At 48.6% G+C, this 23,887-nt stretch overlaps 1 long non-coding RNA gene across 1 annotated transcript in view; it reads left to right on the top strand.

Annotated features, from left to right (window-relative positions):
* Positions 1–23,658, top strand: part of LOC144753320 (uncharacterized) — a 33,373-nt gene extending 9,715 nt beyond the window's left edge. The window contains exons 2-4 of the long non-coding RNA XR_013594293.1: positions 20,623–20,712; positions 21,533–21,676; positions 23,292–23,658. This is a non-coding gene — a long non-coding RNA (uncharacterized LOC144753320). The remainder of the gene's footprint in view (positions 1–20,622; positions 20,713–21,532; positions 21,677–23,291) is intronic.
* Positions 23,659–23,887: the final 229 nt, after the last annotated feature.

Raw genomic sequence — 23,887 nt, 5'->3', positions numbered from 1 at the left:
TTAGAGACTGTTCCCTTGCTGTTTATGTTAGTAAACAGATTACACGAGCAGCGTGAGTATTGTCTGGGTCACGTGAACCCAGCGCTCCTTAGGTGACTTGGGGGCTGCTGCGACTGCAATCCTCGGGGCTCCTAACCTTGCGCAGGTAGGAGAGGGTTCAAGTGTGCATGACCATCTGGTCAGAGCAACACACCCGTCCAACCCGACGTGCCACTTTACTCCAGAGCTCAGCTGAGCAGAATCAGGAAATGTTAAATATTCGCTTTTGTTTTTAAAGCGGATCGAGTCTCTCCGAGGCCTTCGGGTGCGGTGCAGGGGATGCCATGTACAGAGGCCTGCTGGGGGGGGGGGCAGGGGGGGGGGAGGAGGCGCAACCAGATGGTGTCACCCCCATGTGAGGGTGTCACCCGGTGCGGTCCGCACCCCCCGCACCCCCCTAGTGACGCCACTGACTGGGGTTACAATGACCACGCAGTAGCCCGGAGGCATCAACCAGTCTGCAGCCTGTAGTCACGATTCCATTTATGATATTTGGAATCCATTTTATAATATAATCAGAGACAGCACTCTCTGCATAAACCCCCATCTCTAATGTCCTTAGAACAGTTGAATTGTGAAGTATCCAGTAACTTGTATTAACCATATGATGCAGCTGCTAAACTCTAGTAACTACAGTTATGTTGTGACTTCATAATGCCCCCTGTTATAGCCAGCAGAAAAGATGAAGGCACGTCAAGTAGCCTAACTGCAGCTGCAGTTCAAACAACAAAACCGAGAACTGGCTTGTTCTTCTTCTGGTGTGTTTAAAGAAAATAATCAGTACTTAGCAGAAAGGAGATACTTATGGATTCGTTTTTGAATGCTGTAGATCGTTACTGGAAAGATAGACTCTATCTGCCTGTCTACAAAGCATTTGTTTTAGTAAAACTGATAACTTTTTTTGCAACAAATTATTAAATGGTTTATGGGCAGGACCAGACTGGCTGTAGTGTGCATCAGGCATTTCCCCATTGGGCCGCCAGGATGGGGGCCGGTTTTGGACCCCCGGGGGGCCGTTTTTGGTACCAGGGCCCGTTTTGCAGCATATCGGCCCCCTGTAACAAAAGCAGCTGCAGTGCTTTCCACGCGCACCCTGCAACCCCTCTCTGTGGGAATGTATAATTCTGCACTACAGATTCTGTTTTCATTCTTCATGCCTGCAACCATAAATGCCTGCAACCATAGTCTTTCATATAAAACAGCAAGACACTAAGGGACCAATTGTGATGCGATTAGGAAAGCATTCCCACCTAGAGCCCGATTACTATGCGATTAGGAAGGCCTGCTAACAGCATTTTCTCCTTCCTAATCGGATTGGGACCATGTCTTCCCAACCGAGGGCCAGATTACGATGCTGTTAGAAGCATAGGCTCCCAAAGAAGTCCAACCAAATCGTATCATACCATATCCAGATTCATCAAACTCGGTCGGCTGGACTCTCCTGCTCCGAGTCGGTCAGAAACCATTTCCAAATCGATTAGATCAGAAAGATTTCCTAACCGCATCAGAATCAGGCCCTAGGGGTTTAAACGCTTTGGGGTCTATTAGGATGGTGTTTGGAAATCACTCTGACCGCCATAGTAGCGGGAAAACACCACCCCCTGGGTAAACCGCTGGTCCAATTTTAGTATGCTCCACAATCGAAATCAGACCGCGGCGGTCGGATGGCGGCAGTTAACATTGCGGCAGTTGCTGCTGCCAGCAGCACCGCAGCGAAGTCCACAAAAGCATTTCCTGCATGTCCCTGCACTGCGTGGCAGGCACTGTGCAGTGCCTGCCTCCTGGTACAGGGATATGGGGGTACCATGGGTACCCCCAGTGTACCCACATACCCCCAAATCATTGGGGGCCCTCAATGGGCCCCCGGAGACATTCTCCGCATGCCTTTCCATGGCGGTTACACCTCCGTGGAAAGGCTGGCTACTGCCAGCATGATTATTATCATGCCGGTGGAGCCTGGCCCTGCACCAGCACCATTGTAACAGTCCAGTTCCGCCCGCTAGGCAGGCGTGCGGACTGCTACCAGCGGAAAAGTGGCAGGCGGAAAATCTCATTGCAGCGGTCGTCACTGCCTTGCTAATGGGACCTGCAGTTTTCCAGGTTGTGATCGTGGGTGGATATCCGCCGCCGGTCTGGCGGTTGCTACAGCCGGCCTGGCGGCAGCCATCCATCCGCCATCCTAATAGAACCCTTTGTGTGAAGGGTGAAGGCATACAAATGTATAATAAGAAATAAAGTACCATCTGTTGTACATTACAGGCCCTGGGGGATGGGGTACCCAGGGCCCAAAAAATAGCAAAGGAAGGGGGGCCACACATCCCCCCTTCTACAAATATTTAAAAAAAGAAAAGCCTGCATCTCGCCGGAGTACCCCACCCCCTCCCTGCACCACTAATAAGTTGGGGAATTAAGTCCCCTTGAATACTGAGGGTCCCTGTGGGCCAACTAGCCCACCAGGTACCTCCAGTAAGTGCCACAAATCTGGACTGCAGAGAGGTAGTCTGAGGCCATGCCCCTTTTTATACCACTCTGCAAGCACACTGCTGGTGGGGTGATGAGGTCCTCTTGTGTCCTGATGACCTCAGGACACAAGTGGACTTTATCTCCTGAGCAGCAGTCTGCCAGGCGGTGCATTTGCAGAGTGGTGTAAAAAGGGGGCGTGATCTCGGATCGCTCTCAGCAATCCAGCTGTGTGGGGCGCACTGGAGGTACCTGGTGGGCTAGCTGGCCACCATGGACCTCAGGAGGCAAGGGGACTTCATCCCTCAACAAAGAGCACACCAGGAGGTGCATTTGCAGAGTGGTGGAGAAAGGGGGGGCGTGGCTTCTGTCCACCTCCCAACAATCCCGCTGTGTGGGGCTTACTTGGAGGTAAGAGGTAAGCTAATTGGCCCCTAAGGACCCCCAGCAGTGAAGGGGACTTCAATCCCCATCCAAGAGCGTGCCAGGGAGCACGTTTACAGAGTGGTGGGCAATGGGGGCGTGACCTGTTATGAGAACTTAGCAATCCTGCTGTGAGGTACTTACTGGAGGTAATAGGAGGGGTAGATTCCCCCCAATAATAATCCACATTTAGAAGAATGTCCTTGGGGGCTAACTACCCCTCCAGTTAACTCCAGTAAGTTCTACACAGTACGATTACTAAGAAATCTTCGGAGGGCACGCCCCCTTTCTCCGCCAGTCTGCAAACATGCCGCATTGCAGATTATGGGATTGGGGATGAAGTCCACTTTTCTCTTGAGGGACTTTGGGGGGTAAGAAGCCCTCCTGGTACCTCCTGTGAGTCCTATGCAGCAGAATTCCTGAGCGCTGGCCGGAGGCCCAGCTCCCTTTCTCTACCACTCTGCAAACATGACCACTACTTAAAGAAGCATCTTTATGTACCTCTGACTTAAAGGTAGTTTTAATTCCCCTACCCTATTATGTACAAGGGCCTTACAGAGGAGGTCATGGCAAGCACAGGAGTACCCCAACGCATAGTGTTCCCTAATATATGTAGGTGTTTTCACTGTATTCTAAGTGTCTTTTAGCATAGCACTGGCTCTAGGCTTGGTTAGTCAGAGTCAGTTACCACCAGTACGTATAGGCAAAATGTTGGGGGCACAGGATGACTTTGCAACAAGGCTTCTTTCTGCACCTCTATGGGTTCTTTCTGCATATCTCTTGCTTCTTTCTGTACCTTTCTTCCTCTTTCTGCACATGTCCTACCTGTGTTGCCATAGTTGGAAAATAGCATTTAAAAAAAACCATTGACATTCACTGAAAAAACCCTTAGATTTCAGGGACGTTATAGAAGTCCAAAAAGAGGAAAAAAGGTGCAGAAAGAAGCAAGAGATATGCAGCAAGAACCAACATAGGTGCAGAAAGAGGCCTTGTTGCAAAGTCATCCTGTGCCCTGGGCACACCCCAACTTTTTGCTGACTTGTACTGGTGGCAAATGACTCTGACTGACCCTGGGCTCTGCCTAAGCAGACCCAGAGCCAGTGCTATGCTGAAATACACTTAGAACACAGTAAAAGACTTACATATACTAGGGTATTCTATGGGTTGGAGTAACCCTGTGATTGGCATGCCCTCTCCTGTAAGGTCCTAGTACATAATAGGCCAGAGAGATTAAAACTACCTCTAAGTACCTAGCATTTAATTGTGCATGGCAGTTTAGAGGCCAGTAGCCCTTTTCTGCACTTGCATGTGTGCACTGCTGAGACTGAGGTCAGTTTAAAAGCAGCCCTCTGTGTGCATAAAAAGGCAAGAGAGGTGCAGAAAGAGGGAAGACGGGTCCAGAAGGAGGCAAGAGAGGTACAGAAAGATACAAGAGAGGTGCAGAAAGAAGCAAGAGAAGTACAGAAAGAAGCAACAGAGGTGCAGAAAGAGGGAAGAGGGAAGAGGGGTACACAAATAGGCAAGAGAAGTGCAGAAGGAAGCAACAGAGGGCATAAACAGCCAGAAGAGGTGCAGAAAGAGGGAATAGGGGTGCAGAAAGAGAGAAGAGGGGTGCCGAAAGAGGCAAGAGGGGTGCAGAAGTTTGCAAGAGAGGTGCAGAAAGAAGCAAGAGCAGTGCAGTATGAAACAACAAAGGTGCAGAAGGAAGCATGAGGGGTACATAAGAGGCAAAAGAAGAGCAGAAACAAGCAAACGAGATGCGGAAAGATGCTGGATGGGTGCAAGAAAGAAGCAAGAGCAGTGCAAAAGAATCAACAGAAGTACAGAAAGAGGCAGGAGAGGTGGAGAAAGAAGCAACAGAAGTGAAGAAAGAAGCCAGAGAAGTATAGAAAGAGGCAAGAGATGTTCAGATAGAGGTAGATGAGGTGCAGAAACAGACAGAAGAGGCACAGGAAGAGGGAACAGAGGTGCAGAAAGAGAGAATAGGGGTGCCGATAGAGGCAAGAGGGGTGCAGAAATTTGCAACAACAGAGGTACAGAAGGAGGAAAGAGGGGTACATAAAGAGGCAAAAGAAGAGCAGAAACAAGCAAACGAGATGCGGAAAGAGGCTACAGGGGTGCAAGAAAGAGGCAGGTGTGATACAGAAAGAGGCAAGAGAGGTTCACAAAGAGGGAAGAAGGGTACAGAAAGAGGCATGTAGTGTGCAGAAAGAAGCAAGAGAGGTAAAGAGGGAAGCAAGAGAGGTACAGAAAGAAACAACAGATGTGCAGAAAATATTAAGAAAAGTCCAGAAAGAACCAACGGAGGTGCAGAAAGAAACATGAGGGGTACAGAAAGAGGCAATAGAAGTGTAGAAAGAAGCAAAAGAGGTGCCGAAAGAGGCAAGAGGGGTGCAAAAAGAGACAAGAGGAGTGCAGAAAGAACAAAGAGACGTGCAGGAAAAAGGGAAGAAGGGTGCAGAAAGAGACATGAGGGGTGCAGAAAGAAGCTAGAGAGGTGTAGAAAGAAACAAGAGAAGTACAGAAAGAAGCAACAGAGGTACAGAAAGAGGCAAGAAGGGGTACAAAAAGAGGCAAGAGAAGAGCAGAAGGAAGCAACAGAGGTGCAGAAAGAGGCAAGAGAGTTACAGAAACAGACAAAAGAGGTTCACAAAGATGGAACGGGGCATACAAAGAGGCAAGAGAGGTACAGAAAGAACCAACAGAGGTGCAGAAAGAGGCAAGAGGGGTACAGAAATGTGCAAGAGAGTAGTAGATAGAAGCAAGTCCAGTGCAGGAAGAACTAACAGAGGTGCAGAAAGAGGCAAAAGGATTGAAGAAAGAGGCAAGAGAAATGCCGAAAAAAGCAACAGACGTGCAGAAAGAGGCAAGCAGGGTGAAGAAACAGGCAGGAAAGGTGTAGAAAGAGGGAACAGGTGTGCAGAAAGAGGGGTGCAGAAAGAAGCAAGTGAGGTGTAGAGAGAGAGACAACAGGTGCAGAAAGATGCAAGAGAGGTGCAGAAACAAGCACGAGAAGTATATAAAGAGGCAAGAGAATTGCTGAAAGAAGCAATAGAGGTGTAAACAGAAGCAAGAGACGAGCAGAAAGAGGCAAGTGAGGTACAGAAAGAAGCAGGAGAGGTGTAGAAAACAACAAGAGAACTGCAGAAAGAGGCAAAAGGCACGCAAAAAAGGGAAGCAAGGTTCAGAAAGAAGCAAGAGAGGTGCAGAAAGAGGGAAGACGAGTGCAGAAAGAGACAACAGGGATACAGAAAGAAGAAAAAAGGTACAGAAACAAGCAGGAGTAGTGCAGAAAAGGCAAGAGTATTTCTGAAAGAAGCAACAGCGGTGTAGAAAGAAGCAATAGAAGTGCAGAAAGAGGCAATTGAGGTATAGAAAGAGGCAAGAGAGGTGCAGAAAATGACAAGAGAACTTTAGAGTGAGGCAAAAGGGATGCAAAAATGAAAGAAGGGTACAGAAAGAAGCAAGAGAGATGAAGAAAGAGGGAAGACAAGAACAGAAAGAGACAACATGGGTACAGAAGGAAGCAAGAGAGGTACAGAAAGAGGCAAGAGAAGTGCAGAAAGAAGCATCAGAGGTGCAGGGGGAGGAAAGAGAACTGCAGAAAGAGGCAAGAAAGTTGCATAAACAAGTGCAAATGAAGTGCAGAAAGAGGGAACAGGGTGCAGATAGAAGCAAGAAAGGTGCAGAAAGTAGAAAGAGGGGTACATAAAAAAGCAAGAGGGGGCAGAAACTTGCAAGAGAGGTGCAGAAAGAAGCAAGAGCAGTGCAAAAGAACCAACAGAAGTACAGAAAGAGGCAGGAGAGGTGCAGAAAGAGGCAAGAGACGTGCAGAAAGAGGCAGGAGGGGTGCAGAAAGAAGCAAGAGAGGTGAAGAAAGAAGCAAGAGAAGTATAGAACGAAGCAACAGAGGTGCAGAAAGAGGCAAGAGAGATACAGGAAGAGGGAACCGAGGTGCAGAAAGCGAGAATAGGGGTACCGATAGAGGTAGGAGGGGTGCAGAAATTTGAAACAACAGAGGTACAGAAGGAAGTAAGATGAAGAGGCAAAAGAAGAGCAGAAACAATCAAAATAGATGTGGAAAGAGGCTAGAGGGGAGCAGAAAGAGGCAGGAGAGGCAGAGAAAGAGGCAAGAGAGTTTCACAAAGAGGGAAGAAGGGTACAGAAAGAGGCCAGTGGCGTGCAGAAAAAAGCAAGAGAGGTAAAGAAAGAAGCAAGAGGTGCAGAAAGAAGCAACAAAGGTGCAGAAAGTAGCAAGAACAGTGCAGAAAGAACCAACAGAGGTACAGAAAGAGGCAAGAGAAGTGCATAAAGAAGCAAAAGAGGTGCAGAAAGAGGTAAGAGGGGTACAAAAAAGAGGCAAGAGCAGCACAGACAGAACCAAAAGACGTGCAGGAAAAGATAAAAAGAGTGCAGAAAGAGGCACGAGGGGTGCAGAAAGAAGCTAGAGAAGTATAGAAAGAAGGAAGAAAAGTACAGAAAGAAGCAACAGAGGTACGGAAAGAGGCATTAGGGGTACAGAAAGAGGCAAGAGAAGTGCATAAAGAAGCAAAAGAGGTGCAAAAAGAGGCAAGAGGGGTGCAAAAAGAGGCAAGAGTAGCGCAGACAGAACCAAGAGACGTGCAGGAAAATGGAAGAAGGGTGCAGAAAGAGGCACGAGGGGTACAGAAAAAACTAAGAGAAGTATAGAAAGAAGGAAGAGAAGTGCAGAAAGAAGCAACAGAGGTGCAAAAAGAGGCAAGAGGGGTGCAGAAAGAGGTAAGAGACGTGCAGAAAGAAGCAACAATGGTGCAGAAAGAGGCAATAAAAGTGCAGATTGAGGCAAGACAGCTACAGAAACAGGCAAAATAGGTTCACAGAGAAGGAACAGGGGTGCACAAAGAGGCAAGAGAGGTACAGAACAAACCAACAGCGGTACAGAAAGAGGCAAGAGGGGTGCAGAAAGTGGCAAGAGAAGAGCAGAAAGAGGCAAGAGAGGTGCTCATGGAGGCACGAGGGGTGCAGAAATTTGCAAGAGAGGTGCAGAAAGAAGCAAGAGAAGTGCAGAAAGAAGAAACAGAGGTACAAAAAGATACAAGAGAGGTGTAGAAACAAGTACGAGAAGTACAGATAGAGGCAAGAGAATTGCAGAAAGAGGGAAGAGGGGTTCAGAAAGAACCAAGAGATGTGCAGAAAGAGGCAAGAGAGGTGCAGAGAGAAGCAAAAGATGTGCAGAAAATGGGAAAAATGGCACAGAAAGAAGCAAGAGAAGTGCAGAAAGAGGCTCAAGCACTGCAGAAAGAAGCAACAGAGGTGCAGAAAGAGGTAAGAGGGGTTAAGAAAGAGGCAAGACGGGTACGAAAAGAAGCCAGAGAGGTGCAGAAATGTGTAAGAAAGGTAGAGAAAGAGGCAAGAGAAGTGCAGAAAGAAGGAACAGAGGTACAGAAAGATACAAGACAGGTGTGGAAACAAGCAAGAGAAGTGCAAAAAGAGGCAAGATAATTGCAGAAAGAAGGAAAAGTGGTGCAGAAAGATGCAAGAGAGGTGTAGGGACAAGCAAGTGAGGTGCAGAAAGAGGTAAGTGGGGTACAAAACATGGCAATAAAACTGCAGAAAGAGGCAAGAGTGATGCAAGAAAGGTAAGAAGGGTGGAGAAAGAAGCAAGAAAGGTGCAGAAAGAGGGAGGACCTGTGCAGAAAGAGACAACAGGGGTGCAGAAAGAAGCAACAGAGGTACAGAAACTGGCAAAAGAAGTGCAGAAAGAAGTAACAGAGGTGCAGAAGGAGGCAAGAGAACTTCAGAAAGAGTCAAGAAAGTTGCAGACACAGGAAAAAGAAGTGCAGAAAGAGGGAACAGGGGTGCAGACACTGGCAAGAGAGGTGCAGAAAATAGGTAGAGGGGTGCAGAAAGAGACAAGAGGGGTGGAGACATTTGCAAGAGAAGCGCATAAAGAAGCAAGAGCAATGCAGAAATAAACAAGAGAAGTGCAGAAAGAAGCAAAAGAGGTGAAGAAATATGGAAGAGGGGTGAAGAGAAAGGCAAGAGGGATTAAGGAATTTGCAAAAGAGGTGCAGAAAGAAGCAAGAGTAGTGCAGAAAGGGGGGGCGCTAGGTGGCGCACTAGCAGATGGCCGCTCTCGAGCGAGCGCCTGCCGCCCGGCGACATTTATCCGATAAATTATCCTTTTCCTGGCTAACCTGGTGAACCCTGGCACCACTAATCGATTGGACTGACCTTCCTGCGCCTGGGGCCGAGTCCCGAGCTATTTGCTTGTCTGCAGCCCTGGGAATCTGCGGTGAGAGGAATCCCCGCCTGCACGTGACTCTCCTGCCGCTTAAGGTCCGGCCTTGGAAGCTACCCGACGCCGGAGCTGCAGCGTGGCTGACCGGGCCACGTCGCCCGCATCACCGGGCCGCGGCCTCCCCAGACCTGCCCTTGGGGCCCGTGACTTCACCGCTCCTGGCTGGCCTTTGGCGGACGTGTCCCTGATCGTGACCTGAGCACCGGTCTTTGGAACTGCCCTCCATCGGGGCTGCAGCGCAACTGACTGTGCCGCGTCGCCACGTTCTGCAGAGTCTGGACCCTGGTGCCTGTGATCTCGCTGCTGCCGGCGGACCTCTGGGGGCTGTAACCCTGAGCGTGACCGGAGGTCCGGCCATAGTGATTACCCTTTACTGGAGCTGCAGCGCGGCTGCTTAGGCCGCATCGCCCGCAACATCAGGCCCCGGCCTGCTACGATTGGACCCTGGTTCCCGCGGAGGGCAGTGGTGTGAGAGCGCCTCATCAGCTGTTGCGTGTCCCTGACTTTGCTGTCGCGGCGCTGCCTGCCTGCACGGCGGGGTCCCCGTGCTCCTGGACGCCGCTGCGTAGCACGATGCTGCCCCCGACGGCCCCTACCTGAGAGGGGCAGAGTGATCCTTCCGGCGGCCTCGAACTGCTGTCCCTGCCTGCTGACGGTACCTGGATGTCTGCGGTGCCAAGCTGGGGGAGCTGACCCACCGGAGCCATTTTGAATTCCAGCTCTGCGGTGAAGTCTGGAGGCCTGTTTTTTGTTTTTTTTAGCTTCAGTGTGTTGTAGAGGTGTGGCGGCTGCCCTACAGGGATGTTTAGACTTCTGCCAGAACCACAGGTGAGAGTGCGCTTTTCTGGTGGGTGCAGCACGCTTGGTCTTCCTGCTGCCTATTACCTCCGTTGTTTTTTCGCTTACCTCGGCTATCTGTGGCTACATTTACGAAGCGGAGGAGTTGACTTCCTCTCTGCACATTACTACGGGTTGAGTATACTGCTGCGCCTCGGTTGCGCCTCTCCCTGTGGGATGTATGTCATCACAACGCATGCTTTAACTCCGCATGCCATTACAACGCAGTTTTTACAACGCAAGTCATTACAACGACTTGCGTTGGGGGCGCTGGATAGTGGATTTGTTTAATTTTCTATTCCAACTCCAGTCCCCACGGATACTAGGGAAGGTGTTGGACAGAAAATTAAACTATTCCCTATCCTACAGCGCCGTCCAGCGCAAGTCGTTGTAACGACTTGCGTTGTAATAGCTGCGTCGTAATGGTAGTGCGGAGTAAAAGTTGCGTTGTAAAGGATGTTTCCCCTCCCTGTGCACTGTCAGACCGCGACATCTGGAACTCCTACAATAATCTTTGGGCGTAATGGGTAAACCGGACACGCGCCAACTCAAGCTCACCTTTGAAGCCGCCAAGAAAACACACGAATCTGGTCAGGGTGATCAGGAGCCGGCTGGAGGCGGTGCGGATGGGGCGGCGGCGGCTGCCCCGACTGCCGAGGTGCAAGATATCCTCCGAGAGGTCAGGCAAGGATTTTCCACCATTGTTGACAAAGTGGACAGGCTGTCGTCGTGGATGGACGCCATCGCCCACAAGCTTGATGGGCATGATGAAAGACTTAAAGAAGCGGAGCGGCGCATCTCGGACTCGGAGGACGTCGCCGCCGCCCACACGTCCCGCCTGTCTCGCATGGATAACCTGCTTCGCACCATTGCAGCAAAGAACAAGGACTTGGAAGCGCGTAGCCGGCGCAATAACGTCTGCCTTATTGGCATTCCGGAGTCCACCAATACTGGGCGCATGGAGGAATATGTGGAGAGGTTGCTATTCGCGACGGTGGGCGCGGACGCTTTTTCTGCCCAATTTATGGTTGAGCGTGCACACCGCTCACTCGGGCCTCGGCCCAAGCCCGGGGACACCCCTCGTCCTATAATAGCACGTCTCCTGAACTACAGAGACCGGGATATGGCCTTGCGAGTGGCACGCAGCAAATGAGAGCTGTCTCATGATGGAGTCACATTTTCCATCTATCCTGACTTCACTCCCATGGTACAGGAGGAACGCCGGAAGTTTTTAGATTTCAAGGCTAAGCTGCGGAAAGCACAAATTGATTATGCGCTTTTGTACCCGGCACAATTGCGAGTTACTCATCAGAGGAAGCAGCGATTCTTCACGGCGCCCCAGCAAGTGGAGGACTTTTTAAAACACCTGAAACGATCGGCTAGGAATTGTGAGGATACAGAAGCTTCCCGAGATCCACTGAGGGCTGGAGCGGACTTGGAATAGTAGTAAGATTTAATTGCTCTGTCAATTTTGATTCTGTGTTGGGGGTAGCTCTGCTCCGGGTCTACTGTGCTTGGGGGCATGTGGGCTGCTCTGCCCTTATATGATTGCATTACTGTGGACTGCCCTTTGGATGTGAAGTTAAGAGTAGCCTTCTTCATAAACGCCTTAAACTGCAGTCTTTTCTTTGCTGTACCACTTTTTCTTTCCTCAAGCTGTGGGTTCCTTCACAGATGCTCCATTTGTGTCAGTCGCATTGCAATTCTATGTGTGAGTGCCTTGGGTGACATGGTATGTGCCACATTCCTTAACGCCGGGCACCTCTGTCTGCTTGCTCGGCAGCCTTGGCTGCTGGCTTGTAAGACCGGGGCGAGTTTGTGTCGCCACCTAAGATGGCCCCCAAAGGGCATTCCCCCGTTCTGGTCCACTACATGAGCTTAGTGCGACCTACACTGTTGTTGGGTTTCTTGTTCGGGGGGGGACGGGGGGTCGGTGTCTGGTACTGGCATGTTTGGGATGCTTCAGTGGGTGGGGGGAGGGAGGGGGGTGCTGTACGGCACGAATGTTGTACTTTGTGGCTGGCTGCATTGCATTTCGCTCTTCTTGTTCCTGAGATCACCATTCCTGTGTGGTTTGATGCTTTCAACATTGCACATGGTGGTTCTCACTATGTTTGCGCACACTGCACTCTTGCCTGGTTGGGCATGTTCCTTCATTTCTTATTTCTTATTTTTTTTACATACATGATGGCTCATGAGAAGTCGCCATTGAACATTATCACACGTGGAGTGGTGTGGCTCACTGGTTAGAGGCGGCAGACCCGGAAGCAGAGAACGGCCCGGGACCAGGGTTCAATCCCCGACGCGGCAGGGTCGTGGACCAGGGTCAGCGGACTCGATAATTCTCACCTCGGTGCCTACTCTAACCAGAAATGCTTTAAATGCATAGTTGACAATAATTGTTCATGCATATGTGTAGATTGTGGATCATCTGTCTATAATTTATGATATTCAGATGACCGTTCTTTGCCTATCATTTGTGTATGTTTTGTATGTTTTCCCAGTGGGTTTGTCGGACATCGGCTGGTGTCCCACTTCCATGACACTCTGTGGGAATTCTGTTGTGGTTATTATTTTTTATCAAGATATTAAAAACTGTCCGGCTGGACACGTCTTAAAAGAATATAGTTCTATTTAGCCTATATTTATTTTCTAAATTTTCTCTCCTCTGCCTAAGGACCATTGTTTTGTTAAAAATTACTCTAACCAGGGATCACACTTGGCAACTCTGGGCATTAGCTTGCCTCATCTCTACAACAGCCCCCCACATTCGCCGGGGATGCCTGGTTTCACCTTGGAGATACCCAGTAGGGACCATCTCACAGGGATAGCCAGGACGGGTTCCCCAGCGGTCTACAGCGCCACGAAGCCTCAGGGCAGCAGTGCGCTTTACAAGACACATACATACATACATGGAATGTCAGAGGGCTGGGGGATCCTCGGAAGAGGAGACAGATCATAGCTTACCTGGATCACCATCACGTTAATATAGCGATGGTGCACGAAACCCATCTCAGCCCCTTACGGGTCCCTGCTTTCGCCTCTCGGTGGTCAATGCACAGGGTCTTTTCTACTTATTCTACCTATGCCAGGGGTACCGCTATACTAATTAAGAATAATGTGCCTTTTTTTGTGGTGGGTTCACTCAGTGATGAGCAGGGGAGGTTCTGCCTTACCTGGGGGCAGCTGGGTCTTGACTTGGTGACCCTCGTGTGCTGTTATGGCCCCAATACAGATTCCCTTGATTTTTTCTCTTCCCTATGGGACAAGGTGAAGGAAGTTGGCTCGACTTATGTCATTTGGGGGGGAGATTTTAACGTCACATATGCTCCTGCTGTGGACAGACCTCACCCTGCACCGCACCACCGCACCAAAGCTGCTGCGACAATTCATGACATCCTTTCTGATAACTGTTTGCTAGATGCTTGGCGACACGTCCATCCACTCCGTTGCGAGGGCGTGCATTTCACTGCTCACGCCGCGTCTTGGGCGCGACTGGACTACTGGCTATTATCTCGTGGCCTTGGCCCTATGGTTAGCATGGTACAACACTTGGCCAGGACATACTCTGACCATGCCCTTGTCCTGCTCACGCTTATTTCTGCGACCTTTGACTGCCCCCACAGTGCATGGAGGCTAAACACACGTATGCTGCTTGATGAGGTATTCTGAATGGAACTGGAGGATGAGATCAGGGAATTCTTTGAAAGGAATAAGGGATCTGTGAGGAGTGTCTAGATGATCTGGGAGGCATTCAAAGTCCCCATTAGAGGAGTTTGCATATCTAAGGGAGTGGGAGTTTTAAAGAGCATAATTTCTTCCCTATCTAGATTGGAGCAGGAGCTCCGTACGCTTGAAGTCCAATTAACAACACATCCAGATGGGGACACTCAGGGCAGGTTTAGAGAGACATTAACTGAATACATGGCAGAAGCACGCAGAGAGGTAAACTTCCGTGGAAAACATTGGGTGGCGCGTAGGTATGGGGAGGGGGAGCGCCCCGGCAAAGCGCTTGCAGACGCGATTAAACGGCCGCGACATTATAGCATTAGAGAAATCAGATGGTACGAGATGCTGGGATACCGCCAACATTTTAGATGAGTTTACCAACCATTATGCCACTCTGTATACGAGCGTTGGCCGGCGTGATCTAGATTTGGACTCCTACCTGGGCAATGTCGCCTTGGGGTGGCTGAACGATGTGCGCCGCGAATTCCTCTGTGCACCATTCGAGCTTGATGAGGTCCGGGAGGCCATCATGGGTATGCAATCGGGCAAAGCCACCGGACTGAATGGCATCCCGATTGAATTTTACAAAACCTACGTAGATCTGATGGCACCTATCCTGCGTGAGGTCTTTGAGAAGTCTTTGGATGTGGGTATTCTTCCGCCATCCATGAGGGAGGCGCTCATTGTCTCACTCTTGAAACCCGAAAAACCGCCTCGACTGTGTGGCTCCTACCGCCCCATTTCCTGGCTCAATAGTGATGCAAAGATTCTGGTGAAACTCATTGCCAATAGACTGAGTTTACTACTGGATCACTTGATATTGCCGGACCAATCTGGGTTTGTTCCGGGAAGGTCTACCTCCCATAATCTGCGTACCCTTTTCACTATTTTGGATACAGCCTCCCCGGATTTACCTTTGGCGGCGATCTTTCTAGACGCCACCAAGGCTTTTGACTCTGTCGAATGGGATTACATATTTGGCGTTATGCATTGGATGGGCTTCCCCCCTCTTTTTATTTCCTGGATAAGACTCCTGTACTGTCAGCCGGGCGCTAGGGTACTGTTTAATGGATACATGTCCGCATTATTCCCGATTGCCCGGGGTACCCGACAAGGATGCCCCTTGTCGCCTCTTTTATTTGCATTGGTCACTGAGCCGCTAGCGGCACACCTGAGACAACGACGTAACGACATGGCTCTGTATTGCCACCTGCGGCCGATACTTATATCGATGTATGCGGCCGATATTACTCTGTATGTTCGGGATCCTTGTACCAACCTCAATGTGCTCCTCAGGGAGTTTGTTATTATTGGCGGTATATATCCGGAGTCCAAATTAACTGGGGGAAATCATGCCTCTTTCCTCTAACGGATTCGGTACATCGCTTCTCCCTAGATTACCCGCTCGAATGGTGCCATGACGAACTTCGTTATCTGGGGATTGGTATCTCACGAGATAAAGAGGAACTGATGAGACTTAATTATGGGGTTGCGCAAGCCCGAATCACCGACAATGTAGCCCGCTGGACTAAGCTCCCACTGTCCTTGGCTGGGCGGGCATCCTTGATTAAAATGGTCATACTCCCGCAACTGCTCTACCTCTTCCTTAATATCCCGTACCATCCGGGGCGACATTTTTTTGCGTTACTGAAAACTGAAATGATTATATTGGTGTGGGGAGGACGGCAGGCTCGCCTTCAGTGGGCGACTCTTACCAGGCCTTATGCTGCGAGTGGCTTTGGCATCCCGGACCTAGAACTCTACTATATATGCGCTCAGGCCCATTATTTATACTATTGGGTATGGCGTCCCCGATTTATGCCGCAACTAGCCACCGAACATTGGCTGGCACACCCGATCCCCATAGACGGGGTGCTATTCGCTAGGCTGCAGGCCCGGGAGAGCACGCAGAATATTGTGAATGCCACGATCACTGCGTGGCGACACACAGAGAAGCTCTTGGGGGCAGATTCACTTTATTCCCCGCTTTTGCCTTTGGTCTATCACCCCGCAATGCCACTACTGCAGGAGACGGTCTTTCATAAACTTAAGGAGAGGGCGGCTCTCGTTAACTGGTGTGATTTGTATGACAATGGGCAATTTCGTACGTTGGACTGCCTCTTTCAAAACCTGACCCGCACACAGCTGGACAGCTTTTTATACTTGCAACTCCAACATGGCCTCCAAGTTTCGCACGGTACCTTTCTGGCAGAGCCTCCCACGCTTGCACCCCTCCACGCACTCCTGCAAGGCGAAGCTCCTACGAAACTGGTCTCCCTATTATATCGCAATGTCCAAGAGCAGCGGGAGGTATGCGCTCACAGTCCCGAGCGCGATTAGGGGAGGAGCTGGGGATTGCAATCACTGACGACCAGTGGGAGTTCTGTTGCCTCCAGACTGAGCGCATATCGGCTAGTAGTAGACTACGCGTTATACATAACAAATACCTCCACAGGCTGTATTACAGGCCGGACAAAATGCACCGGTATCAGTTACAAGACTCTGATACCTGTGATAGATGCCACGCGCCTAACGCAGACATGCTACATTTAGCTTGGGATTGCCCAGCTGTCCGGAATTTCTGGGAACAGGTCTTTGCAGCTCTGCACCAGATGACTGAGATACACTTAGATAGCACGCCGCTGCTGGCCCTACTTGGATTTATTGCCAGGAACAGCTCCCCAATTATGCTGATTTACTACCTACATCCTCTCGGCCTCGCGACATCTGGTCGCCTCTGACATCCTACCTTTCAGCCAGAGCGACTGATGCTGGTTACACGGATGTGGCGACTCCCGCCTCGTGAGGTTTGATTTTGACTTATTTGACACCCCTGATGGCCATGTTCTTCATGCATCGCCCCATAGTATTATGTGTGATGCATTTCGCCCCTGCTCGGCCTTTGTGCACACAATTGTGAGAATTGCTGTTGCTGGGATTGATTGATGTGCTCTTAAACTGCACGGATGCTCTTTTACCTGAGTGCCTGATGGTTGATCTCCTATGTGTCCCTCCTTAGTGGATCCTGATTTATATACTTCCCAATATTGCCATGCCTGGGGGTGCATTACCTCTGACAGCCTGCTTGTTTTCTTCTCCTTGGTTGTTTTCCTTTTTATTTGTGCCCACAGAGTGTGAATGTAGACACGACATCAGTACATGTTTATGTATTGCATAGTGAAGTGATGTGATTCTCCTTGATTATTTGACGCGGCCGGCCAAATGAGGCTGTAGGCGACTTGCTGTGTATTATGTTGCTATTCCCATGTTTTGATTTGTTTTTCCATATACGGCGGGCAGCCACTTTGTGGATGTAGGCTATGTAGCTTGTGTTTGTTAAACTGCACAATAAAACCTTATAATTTTTTTTTTAAAAGAGTAGGGCAGAAAGAACCAACATAGGTACAAAAACAGGCAAAAGGGGTGCAGAAAGTGGTAGGAGAGGTACAGAAAGAGGCACAACAGAGGTACAGAAGGAGGCAAAAAAACTGCACAAAGAGGCAAGAGAGTTACAGAAACAGAGAAAAGAGGTGCTGAAAGAGGGAATATGGATGCAAATAGAGGCAAGAGAATTGCAGAAAAAGGGCAGAGGGGTGCAGAAAAAGAAGATAAATGCAGAAAGAAGCACAAGCAGTGCAGAATGAAGCAACAGAGGTGCAGAAAGAGGCAAGAGGGGGCAGAAAAATGAGAGAGAAGTGCAGAAAGTACTAAAAGTGGTGCTGAAAGAGGCAAGAGGTGTACAGAAAGAAGCCAGAGGAGTCAGAAAGAACCAAGAGATGTGCAGAAAGAGGCAAGAGATGTGCAGAAAAAGGGAAGAAGGGTGTCAAAAGAAGCAAGAGAAGTGCAAAAAGAGGCACAAGCAGTGCAGAAAGAAGCAACAGAGGTGCAGTAAGAGGCAAGGGGGGTGCAGAAAGATGTGAGAGAAGTGCAGAAAGAACCAAAAGTGGTGCAGAAAGAAGCAAGAGAACTACAGATAGAGGCAAGTGAGGTAAAGAAGGACGCAAGAGAACCACAGAGAAAGGCAAGAGAGTTGCAGAAACAGGCAAAAGGGATGCAGAAAGAGGGAATAGGTGTGCAGACAGAAGCAAGAGAGGTGCAGAAAGAGGGAAGAGTGGCACAAAAAGAGGCCAGAGAGATGCATACATTTGCAACAGTGGTGCAGAAAGAAGCAAGAGCAGTGCAGAAAGAACCAACAGAGGTGCAGAAAGAGGCAAGAGGGGTACAGAAAGAGGCAAGAAAAGTGCAGAAAGATGCAAAAGAAGTCCAGGGAGAAGCAAGAGAACTGCATAAAAAGGCCAAAGAGGTGCAGAAAGAGGCAGGAGAGGTGCACAAAGAGGCCAAATGGGTACAGAGATAGGCAAGAGGGGTACAGGAAGAAGCAAGAGAAGTGCAGAAAGAAGCAACAGAGGTGGATAAATAGGGAAGAGGGGTGAAGAAAGAGGCAAGAGAGATGCAGACATTTGCAAAAGAGGTGCAGAAAGAAGGAAGAGAAGTCAGGGGAAAACAACAGAGGTGTAAAAAGAGGTAATAGGGGTACAGAAACAGGCAGGAAAGGTGCAGAAAGAGGGAACAGGGATGCAGACAGAGGAAAGGGAGGTGCAGAAAGAGGAAATAGGGGTGCAGAAAGAGGCAAGAAGGGTGAAGAAAGAAGCAAGTGAGGTGCAGAAAGAGGCAACAGAGGTGTAGAAAGACGCAAGAGAGGTGCAGAAACGAGCAAGAAAAGTACAGAAAGAGGCAAGAGAATTGCTGAAAGAAGAAACAGATGTATAGAAAGAAGCAAGAGAAATGCAGAAAGAGGCAAGTGAGGTATAGAAAGAGGCAGGTGAGGTGCATAAAATGATGAGCACTGCAGAAAGAGGCAAGAGGGATGCAAAAAAGGGAAGAATGGGAAAGAAAGAAGCAATAGAGGTGCAGCAAGAGGGAAGACGAGTACAGAGACAACAGGGGTGCAGAAAGAAGCAAGAGAGGCACAGAAACAAGCAAGAGAAGTGCAGAAAGAGGCAAGAGAATTGCTGAAAGAAGCAACAGTGTTGTATAAAGAAGCAAGAGAAGCAAAGAAAGAGGCAAGTGAGGTGCAGAAAGAGGCAAGAGAGGTGCTGAAAACAGCAAGAGAACTGCAGATAGAGGCAAAAGGGATACAAAAAAGGGAAGAAGGGTGCAGAAAGAAGCAAGAGAACAACAGAAAGAGGCAAGAAAGTTGCAGAAACAAGCAAATGAGGTGTGGAAAGAAGGAACAGGGGTGCAGATGGAGGCAAGGGAGATGCAGAAAGAGGGGTGCAGAAAAAAGCCACAGCAGTGCAAAAAAACCTACAGATGTGCAGAAAGAGGCAGGAGTGGTGCAGAAAGATGCAAGAGAAGTGTAGAAACAGGAACAGAGGTGCAGAAAGAGGAAAGAGGGGTACAGAAAGAGGGAAGAGAGGTGTAAAAAAGTAAGTATGGGCAAAATGCGTGAATTCACGGTAGGCGAATTCGGGAGAATTCGCGTTCCCCATAATCCGCGAATTCGTGCGAATTTGCGGGTTTTTTTGCGTGTTCGCGGGGCTTTTTGCGTGTTCACGGGCCGCTTGCAGCGCTTCGACAGTGAAGTTACCCATGCAGTCGTACATGGGTGCAGCCATCTTGTCTGCGTTGCATATTTCCATTTCCGGGAGCTATTTGTAAACTCGCGTTGTGCGTGGGGCGCGATTACATGTTCACGTGCGTTTTTGCATGCTCGCGGGGGAAATATCGCACAAATTTACCCACGCGGTCCTCAATGGGCGCGGCCATCCTTATTTTTCATTCATTGCTATGTTTCTGGGCATGCTTTTTCAATCCTCCCCTAATCTTTGCAATCCTTTGTTTCTTTGAACTTTTTTGGGATCCCGGCTCCCTTGCGGGCGATTGAGGGGGGAGGATGTAGTGGCCAGGGAGGTTTTCAGCGTGGTGGAGGTGGCCGCACTTATATTTTATGTTCTGCGCCACCTCCCGAAGACCGCGGCAGCAGGGGGCAGGCCCGGGCAAGGGTATGGCCTCCGGGAGTGTAGCCAGCTGTGGGATAAGGTGTGCCGGGCCATGCGGAGGGAGTCGGGGGTCCGGCGCACCTATGACCAAGCGACGCACCGATGGGCTGACCTCATTGACCGGGAGCAGGACTTGCTCGACCTGCTAGGCGTGGAGATCCCTGGCCTTGGTGAGTAACTATTTAATAACTACTTTGTTTTCTTCTGGTCTGTGTCATATTGCTAATATATGTTTTTCCCGAAGAGCAAGAATGCTGCCAATTCGATTACATTGCAGGTAAAATAATGTTTAAATAGCTTCTGCGATTGCAGGTGCTCGCCTCCTCAGTGGCGTTGCTGCTATGCTTACTTGTTTGCAACTTTGTGCTCATTTGGGCTGAATATGTATGAGTGTAGTACTTTACAGAACTGCGTAATGCTAGAGAGACTAGAGACTCAAGTCTAGTCCTTCCTTTGTACTCCTGCTGCCACTAAGAAGAAGAGATAGTGGTGAATGGATAGGTTGAGTATATTATGACTTGTTATTAGTAGTAGGAAATTTTTTAGTGGTCTGCAATCATGATGACGGACTGTGTCGGTCACGTCGCGTGCCACTGAGTGCTGGCAGTCGTAGTAGAACCTTTTTGTTGTTGGTTTAGTTAGTCATTTACATAACTTTCCAAGTAGACGGTCTGCAAATCCAGCAATACTGTACTAGTATCCTCCTAGTTGACCAGATCAGATAGGTCAATACATGTAGTGCAATTGTTGGCAATTTGTTTCCCCAAGATAATTTTAGATCGTGGTCAAAGAAATCAAATATTTCAAAAAAACAATCATCCATGTTTGTGTTTATTTCATGTGCACATTCAGCACCTCCCAGGGGCAAGAAGAGTACACCCCAGAATCCTGCGGAAGAAAGTGGGCAGGAACGGTCAACTGCAGCCTCTTCTGCTGGCCCCAGTAAGTTGTTCTGTTGTTAATATAATTATACTTCCCTAACTTTTACAGCTCCTATTCATTCCAAACTGTTTCCTTATTCTATTTTTTACTAAATAGTCTTTGATCTTCTTGTAGACTGTTTCTACATTTGTATCCTGCCTCTCTACCATCACTCTCTGTGCTACTATTATTTACTATTATTATGAGTCGGTCTGTGTAGGTAGCTAAGCTTGCCCAGTCGGCAAACGGTGTTAAACAAAACTCTAATCCAGCAATAGCTCTAGAGGCACTGAGTGCAGTCCTCTGGGTTGCCCTTGCTGTGTATTCCAGTCATCTTAATGTTAGTGCTTTGACAATTTCCAACAACAAAATGTCAATGTCAACCAAGAATAAGCTGGTAGTTGGCTTTTTGATAGTAGCACATACCATACCACTAGTGTTTCAGGGACTATTATGCACATACAGAAGTGTGGAAAAGAGAAATAGGACATTGTTGATGATAGGTGCAGTTCGACTTTCCACATACCTCAGGCAGAAGTAACTGTGCGGTACTCGGGAGCCCTCAACTTGTTGGAACTTCAAGTCCTGGTGGTGATGAGGAGTAGTTTGTTCTGTCTGTAATTAGAAAAATGTTGCACGTTAAAAAGCAAGCATTCATCAGTTGTGCCAAAAAGTATTGCATGTTATGGCTAAGCATGTAAGTTTAAACCCTTCCCAAAACCGTGACTTTTCTTCAGTCCCAATTATTAAAAACTGTATATGTATTAACATTTTCTCTTCCATTACGAGACGAAATAGGGGGTGGTGTATGGCATCTAAAAATATGACATGTTTTTTCTAGGCGTCACAACATCGGATGCAGCACTTCCCACCACCAGTGCCTCTGCCAGCAGCGCGGAGGGGTCCACTCAAGGAGCGGATGCAGTGGCGCCACAAGTGCCACCAGGAGGAGCTGAGGGGGATGGCTCAGCAGCGGCGGACGGTGGTAAGTTATTATACTCCTTACTTATTGACATTTTAGAGTAGGCTCGCAAAGGAGTGTATGATGTACTGTACAGTAGACAGTACACTAGTATAAGTACACTGTACTGTTAAGAACAGTTACTAATTTAGAACTACATTTTTGCCAATCACGGAGAAGACAGTCAACCTTGGCTAAGTTAGTAATAGCATTAGCGGCGGTAGTTCTCGGGTAAGCAATGGCCCCCTCCATTTGACTTCTACTCAGCTGGAAAACTTTTATCGTGAAGGCAAGTCATATCAGATGATCTTGAGGGATGTGAAGAACGAAAGGGGAAAGAAAGGTGAAAGGAAGGACGAGCGAGTTGTAACATTTATGACTGTAAAGAATGATACGTGTTTTTGAATGCAGGCAGAGGTGGCTGATAGGAAGGAATCAGATGCATGGCTTCTTGAAGCAAGGATGGTTGGAGGAGAAAGAAAAGATGACTGCCTGTGTGGGTGAATCAGAAAATGCATGTGTGGTGTGCATTGCAATATATCATTTGGGTCAAACTCAAATGCAAGTCAAGACGGTGGTTTACCAAATAAAATGAAAAGGGTGTTAGTTGGTTGTTGAGATAAAGTAAACTTGGTACAAGTTGAGACATTACGAAGAATGATAGACGTTTACTTTGGAAGCCTGGATGGTATCTTCTTCTTCCTCATAGATAGCAGAGGTGTATGTAGTAGAGCAGACGCTCAGCAGATAAACAGTGTTACTTTGAACAGCATGTCCATGCCAGAGTAGCAAAGATGAGGAAATCCAAATACTAGAAGTTGTGATTGTTCAGAAAATTTAAATACTCCCTTGACTAACAGTACAGTAGTTTACTTTGCAAGCACAGCATATATTGTGTATGTATTGTATAGTTGACATTATATCAAGTCAAGTCCCATCCTCCGGCAATTATGGGTACCACACTCACTCCCTATGCTAATAATTTTCTTTCAGCTGTGTCATGGGTGGACTATTGCTTTTGTTCACTCAATCTGTCAAACCAAAGCACCTAAAGTCATCCATCATATAAGCAAAGATCATGTGATCAGCAGGATATATGATCAGAAATGAATAATCTTCATTTTCCTTTTGTTGTAGTCAAGGCCCGGGAGGGCAGTGCGAAATATTAATTACATTGAGCAGTAGCCCTTGATGTAACCGAGTATGGCCAGTGCCACCCCTATAGAAAAGTAAGAGCTTCCTATCCCCACCTGCATATACTGCTTAAAGTAATGCGAGTCTACGTCATCTTGGCTTGTGTCTGTTTTTCTTGGGTGCAAGCTGAGTGAGCTGGCATTATGCCGGCTACCACAAGTTCACGTACAAGTAATTTGTTTTGCAAAACAAGAGAAAAAAGAAGAAGACTGGTGTAGTCTCTGACTCTCTGACTATGTAGTAGTGAGTCCATAGTGCTGCTAGTAGAATTCCTGAAACTCCCACTAATGTCAAAGGCCTACAAAGACTGTGGAAAGATACATGCCAAAATGTTTTACTGTGCTTGCAAGTTGCTAGTGTTACTGTGAGACAACTTTCTGTTGAATTATTTTGACTTAATGTTAAAGACTATTGGCTACAGTTTTTTCTTTCTTTCTTCATATAGATGCTCCAAAAAAGCTCACCCGCAAGGAGATGGCTGTCCGGGCCAGGGCACGTAAGCTGGAGGCCATTTGCGCTGAATATCATCGGCTCTGGGTTCGGGAGCAGGAGGAGACGGCAACTACTGCATTCTCCTCCAGTGCCCCCTGGTCCACCAGCCAGCAGCCTCCAGCAAAACGGCGCCGTGGCCAGACAGCCTCCCGCCGCCGCCGCAGAGCAGCAAAAACAACAGCTGCCCCCCCAGAGCCTGGATGGCACGTCTGCGCCGCCTCTGAAAGCGAGTGGAACTACCAGGAGCGATTGGCAGAGCAGCATCAGCGCCAGCTCCGGGACCTCCGCAAAGAGGTGCGGGACCTGTCCACTGGAGGACACCGCCGGAGGAAGTGACTTTCCCTTGCCCCTTTTTTAAAGACTTTTGGGGGGTGGGAATTGGGTGTTGGGGAAAGGGACTTGAAGGACATTTGGACATTGGTTGCGGTTAGGGAGGGGGGTGAGTTGGGTTAGTTTATTTTTGTTAGGGGAAATATATTCATTTATTTTACATACTTAAACATAGTATACACCTTCATATTATTTTTTGTGGTGGTGGGCGGGGGTTAC

The sequence above is a fragment of the Lissotriton helveticus genome, chromosome 5_1, assembly GCF_964261635.1.
Source record: "Lissotriton helveticus chromosome 5_1, aLisHel1.1, whole genome shotgun sequence".
NCBI classification, from domain to species: domain Eukaryota; kingdom Metazoa; phylum Chordata; class Amphibia; order Caudata; family Salamandridae; genus Lissotriton; species Lissotriton helveticus.
This window is presented reverse-complemented; position numbering and strand designations above follow the sequence as displayed.